A 7,782-nucleotide genomic window follows, 5' to 3' on the forward strand; every position below is an offset into this window, starting at 1 on the left:
TGGCCACAAACCTCTACTCGGGTTAGTTCAGCCACTCTAGGACCGGCCAATTGTGACAAGATGAATAGAGAATTATTTGGAAGAAAAACAGCAGCCGCAAATGATCCGCGGTGCCGCGGTGCCCCTGTTTTCTTTGCTCCTTCCAACCAACCCAGCGCGGAGGATAATAAACCTGACGGCGTTGAACTGCTTCAAAAGGAAGAAAATGCCTACAGAAATCATCGCTGAACCCCTGAAGGAGGTGCCGAAGGAAGGTATCATTTGGTGAACGGAAAATTAACCAAAACGTTTTTTCTGAAAAAGGGAGCTCCCTGTAGTTTGGGGTTGACTTGGAGCAATTATCCAAACAAAACAGTTGGCGCCTGTGTTGGCGACAGAACTGTGTTTGCATAAAGTAGAGCGAGATGACAAATATGCATGAAAATTAAATTTAGGGCTCGGGGACTCCTTTCGGGGCCATAGAAGAGCTGATTACATGTTCACAGCTGGAACTGGTGTTGGCAGGCGGGCCTCATTCACGGGCAGAGTGTGGGGACTCCCTTTCTGAGCACCAACTCTGTGGCAAAGCCAGAACAACAGCGTTAACAGAATCTGATGTTTATAGACCCCGAGCCCCGTGGCCCCAAGCTTTACCATCCAACTGGAGCTGTCTTCACTGAAAGATCATTATATGGCTCGAAGTGTGTGTGTCCAGTGGCACACAGGTCCTCCTCCTTCACAGCCCTGTCAGGCTCTCATATCCCAAGACTGCCTTTTGCAACGTTTCCCTTTAGAAAGTAGCAAATCCAGCCAAGAGAAGAGCCAGCACTCTGGACGGCAGGGAAACTGGTTCTTATCACCCTCGAAGGTCACAGCATGATGCTTAAGTTATCTTTGATCAAGGCCCTTAGGGTACTTAAATGACCAAAAGTGTGTGTTTCAGCACCTTTTGGCAATCCTTCTCTTGGCTTCTGTGGTGGAAGATTCCAAAAATGGCCCTAATTCTCCACCTTTCCTTTGGAATACAACTCTGCGCCATCGCAAAATAAGAGTGTGTCTCCCTACCCCTGGACTTGTGACTTGTTAGGTCCAATTAAGTGGGGCAAAGGTGATAGGGAAGACTTCTTATGACAATAGGAAGTGTAAAGGATGAGCAGAAATTAGCCAGATGACTAGGGGGAAGTGGGCAATATTGTCCTAAGGAAAGAAACAGAGTGCTGGGCGGAGTCATCATAGTATCTAATATTTATTTGGGCATTTATTATTTACTGTGATATGCCAGGAACTGTTCCAAGCATTTTGCGTGTACTTACTAATATAATTTCCCACAACAACCTGATGAAGTAGGTATAATTATTATCCTCATTTTTTTTCAATTAAGAAAACAAGGCCCCGGGTAGTTAAGAGTCTTGGCTAGTATCCCACAGATACTAATTGGCACAGCTGGCCAAGGCCATTGGGTGTCGGAGCTCATATTCTTCCACCGATTTTCTATGGAGCTCCAGAGAGGACTGGGAGAAAGTCAGTAAGACAAGAACAGGTTGCCAAAGGCAGGAACCAAGACCCTGCAATAAGCTCAACATCAGGGTCAATGTCCATCCTCATGCTCCTCAGTCTGTTCTCCGTGGAGCCATCAGAGGCGTCTTTTTAAAGATTAAATCAGATTAAATTAAATCTTCTTTGTCCAAACTCTTCCAATGACTTCCCCCTGCACTTACGGAAAGATTAAAACCTCTTAGATCCCCTGGAGAAGGAAATGGCAACCCACTCCAGTATTCTTGCCTAGAAAATTTCACGGACAAAGGAGCCTGGCAGGCTACAGTCAACGAGGCTGCAAAAGAATCGAGCATGACTGAGCAACTAAACAATAACAAATCATGGTCACAAGATCTGATGTGGTCTATTTCCTTCTTACCTCCATACCAACCTATCACCTTACCACACCCCATCTTTTTAGGTCCACTCTAGCCTCTTGAACTGCCTGAGATTATTCCCTCCGAGATCCCATGCCTTTGCTCTTGCCTCCGCTTAGAATGTTATTTCCCCTGGACATTGACATTGGCTCAACCTCTTGCCTCCTTCAGACTCTGCAGATATCTCACCTCCTTTGAGAAGCCTTCTTTGATCACATTATCTAAGATATCACCTCTCAAATCTCAGTACTTTTTCCTTATCTTGACTTGGAGAAATATGGCATGAAGAAAATGACATAGGACTTATCACTGCCTGAAGTGATATAATAATCTATTTGTTCACTTGCTTACTGCCTTGCTCTCCTACTAGAGTGTCCATTCCATAAGGCAGGATCCTATGTACTCTTGTTCATTACCTAAACCTGTGTCTGGTATATAAAAAGCTCTCAATATGTTTCACAAAACTCCAGAGCCTTAATGCTGCTTAAGATTGCTTTACTTTTGAGCATTTCAAAAATGTGGAACATTATTCAAGAAGAGCATGCCTGAGAAAGACAAGTAGGAGTATGAGAAATAAAGTGGTCATTCTTAAGCTTCAGTGAACAAGTGTACACCTTTTGAATCGGGACCTCCAGGGTGGGGAACACCCAGGTGATTCTGACGCAGATTCTCTGTGGTTAGGGTTGTCAGATTTAACAGGCAAAACTCCAGGGTGCCTAGGTAGGCCTGAATTTCAGATAAACAAAAATGTATTGCATGGGACATGCTCATACCACTAAAAATGATCTGAAGGATAAACTGAGTGTCCTATATCCTATCTGAAAACACTGCAGACCACACTTAGAGAAAAACCTTGTACTAATAGGAAAAGGAGTCCGTCAAGGCTGTATATTGTTACCCTGCTTACTTAACTTATATGCAGAGTACATCATGAGAAACGCTGGGCTGGAAGAAGCACAAGCTGGAATCAAGATTGCCGGGAGAAATATCAATAACTTCAGATATGCAGATGACACCAACCTTATGGAAGAAAGTGAAGAACTAAAGAGCCTCTTGATGAAGGTGAAAGAAGAGAGTGAAAAAGCTGGCCTAAAGCTCAACATTCAGAAAACTAAGATCATGGCATTCAGTCCCATCACTTCATGCCAGATAGATGGAGAAATAGTGGAAACAGTGACAGACTTTATTTTTCCAGGCTTCAGAATCACTGCAGATAGTGACTGCAGCCATGAAATTAAAAGACACTTACTCCTTGGAAGGAAAGTTATGACCAACCTAGACAGCATATTCAAAAGCAGAGACCCTACTTTGCCAACAAAGGTCCGTCTAGTCAAGGCAGTGGTTTTTCCAGTGGTCATATATGGATGTGAGAGTTGGACCATAAAGGAAGTTGAGTGCCAAAGAATTGATGCTTTTGAACTGTGGTGTTGGAGAAGACTCTTGAGAATCCCTTGGACTGCAAGGAGATCCAATCAGTCCATCCTAAAGGAAATAAGTCCTGAATATTCATTGGAAGGACAGCTGTTGAAGCTGAAACTCCAATACTTTGGCTATCTGATGTGAAGAGCTGACTCATTTGAAAAGACCCTGATGCTGGGAAAGATTGAAGGCGGGAGGAGAAGGGGACAACAGAGGATGAGATGGTTGGATGGCATCACAGATTCAATAGACATGAGTTTGAGTAAACTCCAGGAGTTGGTGATGGACAGAGAGGCCTGGCGTGCTGCAGTCCATGGGGTCACAAAGAGTCGGACATGACTAAGCGACTGAACTGAACTAAACTGAAAGGGAGAGATGATATTTAGTCTGGAGAAGATAAGTTTGATTGAGAAAGGAACCTGGTTTTCAGTGATACTCACATAGCTGAAGGGAAACGACCTTCATAACTGAAGGGAAATGACCTCTGTTACTCTAGAGGACAGATGAAGACCAGATGTTGAAGACATCTTTCCAGTAAATACAGGCAGGCAAGAGTGCAATGGCTTATCTCTCCCAGCACTGGTTTTCCATTCCCATATTGTTGAAAGAATTGAGTGAATGTTGAGACAAGTGGTCTGTTCTGGGTGAGGGTGGATCAGTTCCAAAGATTCTTCCAGTGCTAGAAATTCAATCCTACAGAGGAATGAAAACAGACCTCTGTATTAGATGGGTTTCCATTCATTGCAAAGGACTAGAATCTACTCAAACAGGCTTAAGCAAAAAAAAAACAAAAACAAAAACAAAACAAACAAAAAAAAAATGAACTTATTACTTTGCACTGAAAAAAAAAAAGATCTTGACTCAGGAATAACTGAATTGAAATATGTAGAAATGATGCCCTCAGAATTCAGATCCATCTCTGGCACTACTTTCCCTGCATCAGCTCCATTCTCAGGCAGTCTCCTCTGGTGGAGATAAGGATAAAGATAAGGTAGGTCACCCATGCTCCAGGCTGATATCCTCACAGGTTAGCAAGCTCATCCAGGAGAAAGCATTCCTCTTTCATCAGTTTCAGTAAAATCACCAGGACATGATGTCATGGTCTCTCCTCGTATCAGATGCCAATCCCCAAACCCGCTTCACAGTGCCCAGCAGAATTAAATGCTCTGATGAGTATTTAACTCATTTCGATTATGGACTCATTCATTCCTGGAAATTTGGAGTAGGGTCGCCCCACCCAAGTTGTAGGAAACTGCTAGCAGGGGAGGACAGTGATTTTACCAGAGGAAAAGGGAAATCAGAGCAGATAAAAACATCAGAGAGTCTTATATTCCAAATTCAATCTCTGCCAGCTATATAAAAGGTATCATACACCCTAACACACTTTTATTAAAATCATCCTCTTCCAGCTATGCTTCCATTATTTCTACAGCAATACCAGAATGCATCTCTCCCCCTCCCGCAAACCCACTGTCCAGTTCCATTTAGTGAAAACAATTATTGAACTGAAAATATTTCAGTTCTTTAGAAGGCTTCCCTGGTGGCTCAGAAGTAAACAGTCTGTAAAGTGGGAGATCCTGGTTTGATCCCTGGGTCAGGAAAGATACCCCGGAAGGGGGCATGGCAACCCACTCCAGTATTCTTGCCTAGAGAATCCCATGGACAGAGGAACTTGTGAGCTACAGTCCATGCTGTCACAAAGAGTCGGACACGACTGAGTCACTACCACTTAGATGGACCACCTTTCCAATAAGTACAGACAGGCCATGACAGAATGCGTTTCCTCTCCCAGCACTGGTTTCCTAGCTCCAGGAGTAGGCAAGCCATCGTGCTGACAGAATGGAATGAACGTGGAGGGGGCAGTCCGTCCTGGGTGAGGACTCCAATTCCAAAGATTCTTCCAACACTGTGAAATCAGTGCCTTGGAAGGAAAGGGAGCTGGTCCTCCTCTGTATTTCTTGACCATTTCTGAGTTGAAAACAATTATGGAGCACCTAGTATGTTCTAGCTACCATGCCGAAAGCTAGGAATACAAAGATAGCTAAAGCATGGTTTGTGCCCTTCAGAATATCCTGACCTAGGGAGGTGGGGGAAAAATGCGGAGGAGACTGTGAAATGATGCGATGAAGATAGTGAGATAGATATGCATTCGGGGCCGAGGCAGCACAGGAGGTGGCACTTAACCCAACAGGGACACACAGAGGGCTCCTGCCACTACCTTTTCACAAGGGGCCACAGGTTTGTGTGTAAGAATTTTTAACATCTTTTAGTTTGTCACCTTGCTCTTTCAGTGGCTACTAAGATAGTCCAAAAGAGACTAAACCAAATGATGTTATAGGTCTTTTCAAAACAGGAAGGCTTTCAATTTGCTAATATAAAAGCATAAATGCTTATGGCACAAAATTTGGCAAATAAAGTATTAAAAAGGAAAAATGTATAATCACTATTAGCATTTTCATGCTATTTTTATTGTGGTTTTTCTCTGTTCTTTCTTTACAAATAGATAATTGTAATCTATATTAACATAATATATGTAAAATGTATAATGTATATATGTAGCCTTGGAGATATATATATACACACATACACATACATATATAACACCTACAATAATACAGATGATTTTATGTTTATGCATCTTTAACCTAACTCTCCGCTGTTAGAAATTTTCCATGTCAATAAATATTCTTTGGAGACTTTTTTATGACTCTAATATTGCTGTATGATCATATCACTGTTCATTTTGGACAGTCTTTTTGACAAAGGCGATAAAAAGAAATTGTCAAGTGAAATGACTCATTTGGGCAGGCAAAGATGTCAGACTGCAAAACAGACTGTGATTTATAACTCCGAAATTTAAGAAAATTAAAGTGCCATAAACTTTTAAAGGAGATAAAATGTTGTTGTACTTCCTTTGCTCATTCACCTTTCAGATGATAGAAGCAATGACAAAATATAAGTAACAAACAACCCTCATGTGATTTTACAATACTCTCCCTTACACTCAGACCAATATCAAAGCATTCTCTATTTACACTGTTGGGTTGGGATGAGTATTATACTTTTAATACTCCATTTAAAAATTTAATGGGTCAATCCTATTGAAGATCGAGCTATACACAGAAGATGTGGTTCTTAATTTTGCAGACCTATATCTGTGTTAATGTTACTAATGATTTTCAGACTCTCTTATCTTATTTTGTAAATTCAAGAATGAGGAAGCAGTTCCACTGGAGGTAAAGGAATCGCTCCCAGGAGTGCAGAGGGAGTCCTAATAGGATTAGACCCATTAGCGTCAATAAGTCCCTTGGTGTCAAAGTCTGTATAATCTGTAACCATTAACTTTACACTGAAGTGGTTGGCTGCTCAAGCCCACAGAATAGAGGCACAATATGGTCTGAATTTATTTCAATAGTTGGCCAAGACAAGCACAACTTTGTGCTTGTCTATCATTTCTATTCCTAAATCCTCATCTTTTGCGTTCTAGTTGTGTCCTTTTTCATCGTTTTTCTCTGTTCTAATCCTCCTTGGGCTTTATTTCTTGCCACTTGTATCATCATGAATTATAGTTATCTGTGTTCCTTACTGGACTCCTTTGTTTGCAAAGATGACCTGCCTTCCTCATCTATTTTGTTTCCATGTGTTTATATTTAAGTGTAGGAGGAACTCAATGTCCAGGTCTCATTGGTCCTCTCTCCCATCACCAAGCTTCCTCCTCTTCCCAGGGTAAGACTGTCCAGATTGCCAGCTACAGGAATCACTGTTCCCCAACGCAGGAAAATGGAATGTTTTCCTTTTGTCATGCTCCTGTTCTCTTATATGCCTGCTGCTCTTCTTCAGGATGGACTCACCTGGTCCTTTCAATGCTCATGCTGTAAGCACACCAGGCAAAACTGCCACTTTCTCCCATCCAGCTTTACCATTAGCTGGTAAAATTTAGGCTTTGATTCTATTCTGTCTTCTTATGTCTACTGTCACTTGGATGGGGAGGGATTAATGACTACTCTTCTACAAACTTTTAGCACTCCCATTTCTCCAGAGTGCACAGAGGCACACATGACTGGGTATGCTTTCATGAAAGTCAACAAGACATCTACCACCTCTTGGAAAGGCCTTTGCTCCATGCATCATTCACTCTCAAAGAAGACTTACAACTTTCACCTAACAATTCATGTTACCATCTACTCTGTGCAAGGCATTGTAGCCTACCAAGCTCCGCCCTCCATGGGACTCTCCAGGCAAAAGTACTGGAGTGGGTTGCCATTTCCTTCTCCAGGGGATCTTCCCAACCCAGGGATCGAACCCAGGTCTCCTGCATTCCAGGCAGACGCTTTAACCTCTGAGCCACCAGGAAAGCCCCAAAGAGTGGTCTTATAGCAGTAACTAAATGAAACCCCATCTCTACCTTCTAGAGACTCCAGTCCAGAAGGAGCTAAATAAGTAAACATACTGTTGCCACATAGTGTAACAA

The sequence above is a fragment of the Ovis canadensis genome, chromosome 3 (assembly GCF_042477335.2).
Source record: "Ovis canadensis isolate MfBH-ARS-UI-01 breed Bighorn chromosome 3, ARS-UI_OviCan_v2, whole genome shotgun sequence".
NCBI lineage: Eukaryota > Metazoa > Chordata > Mammalia > Artiodactyla > Bovidae > Ovis > Ovis canadensis.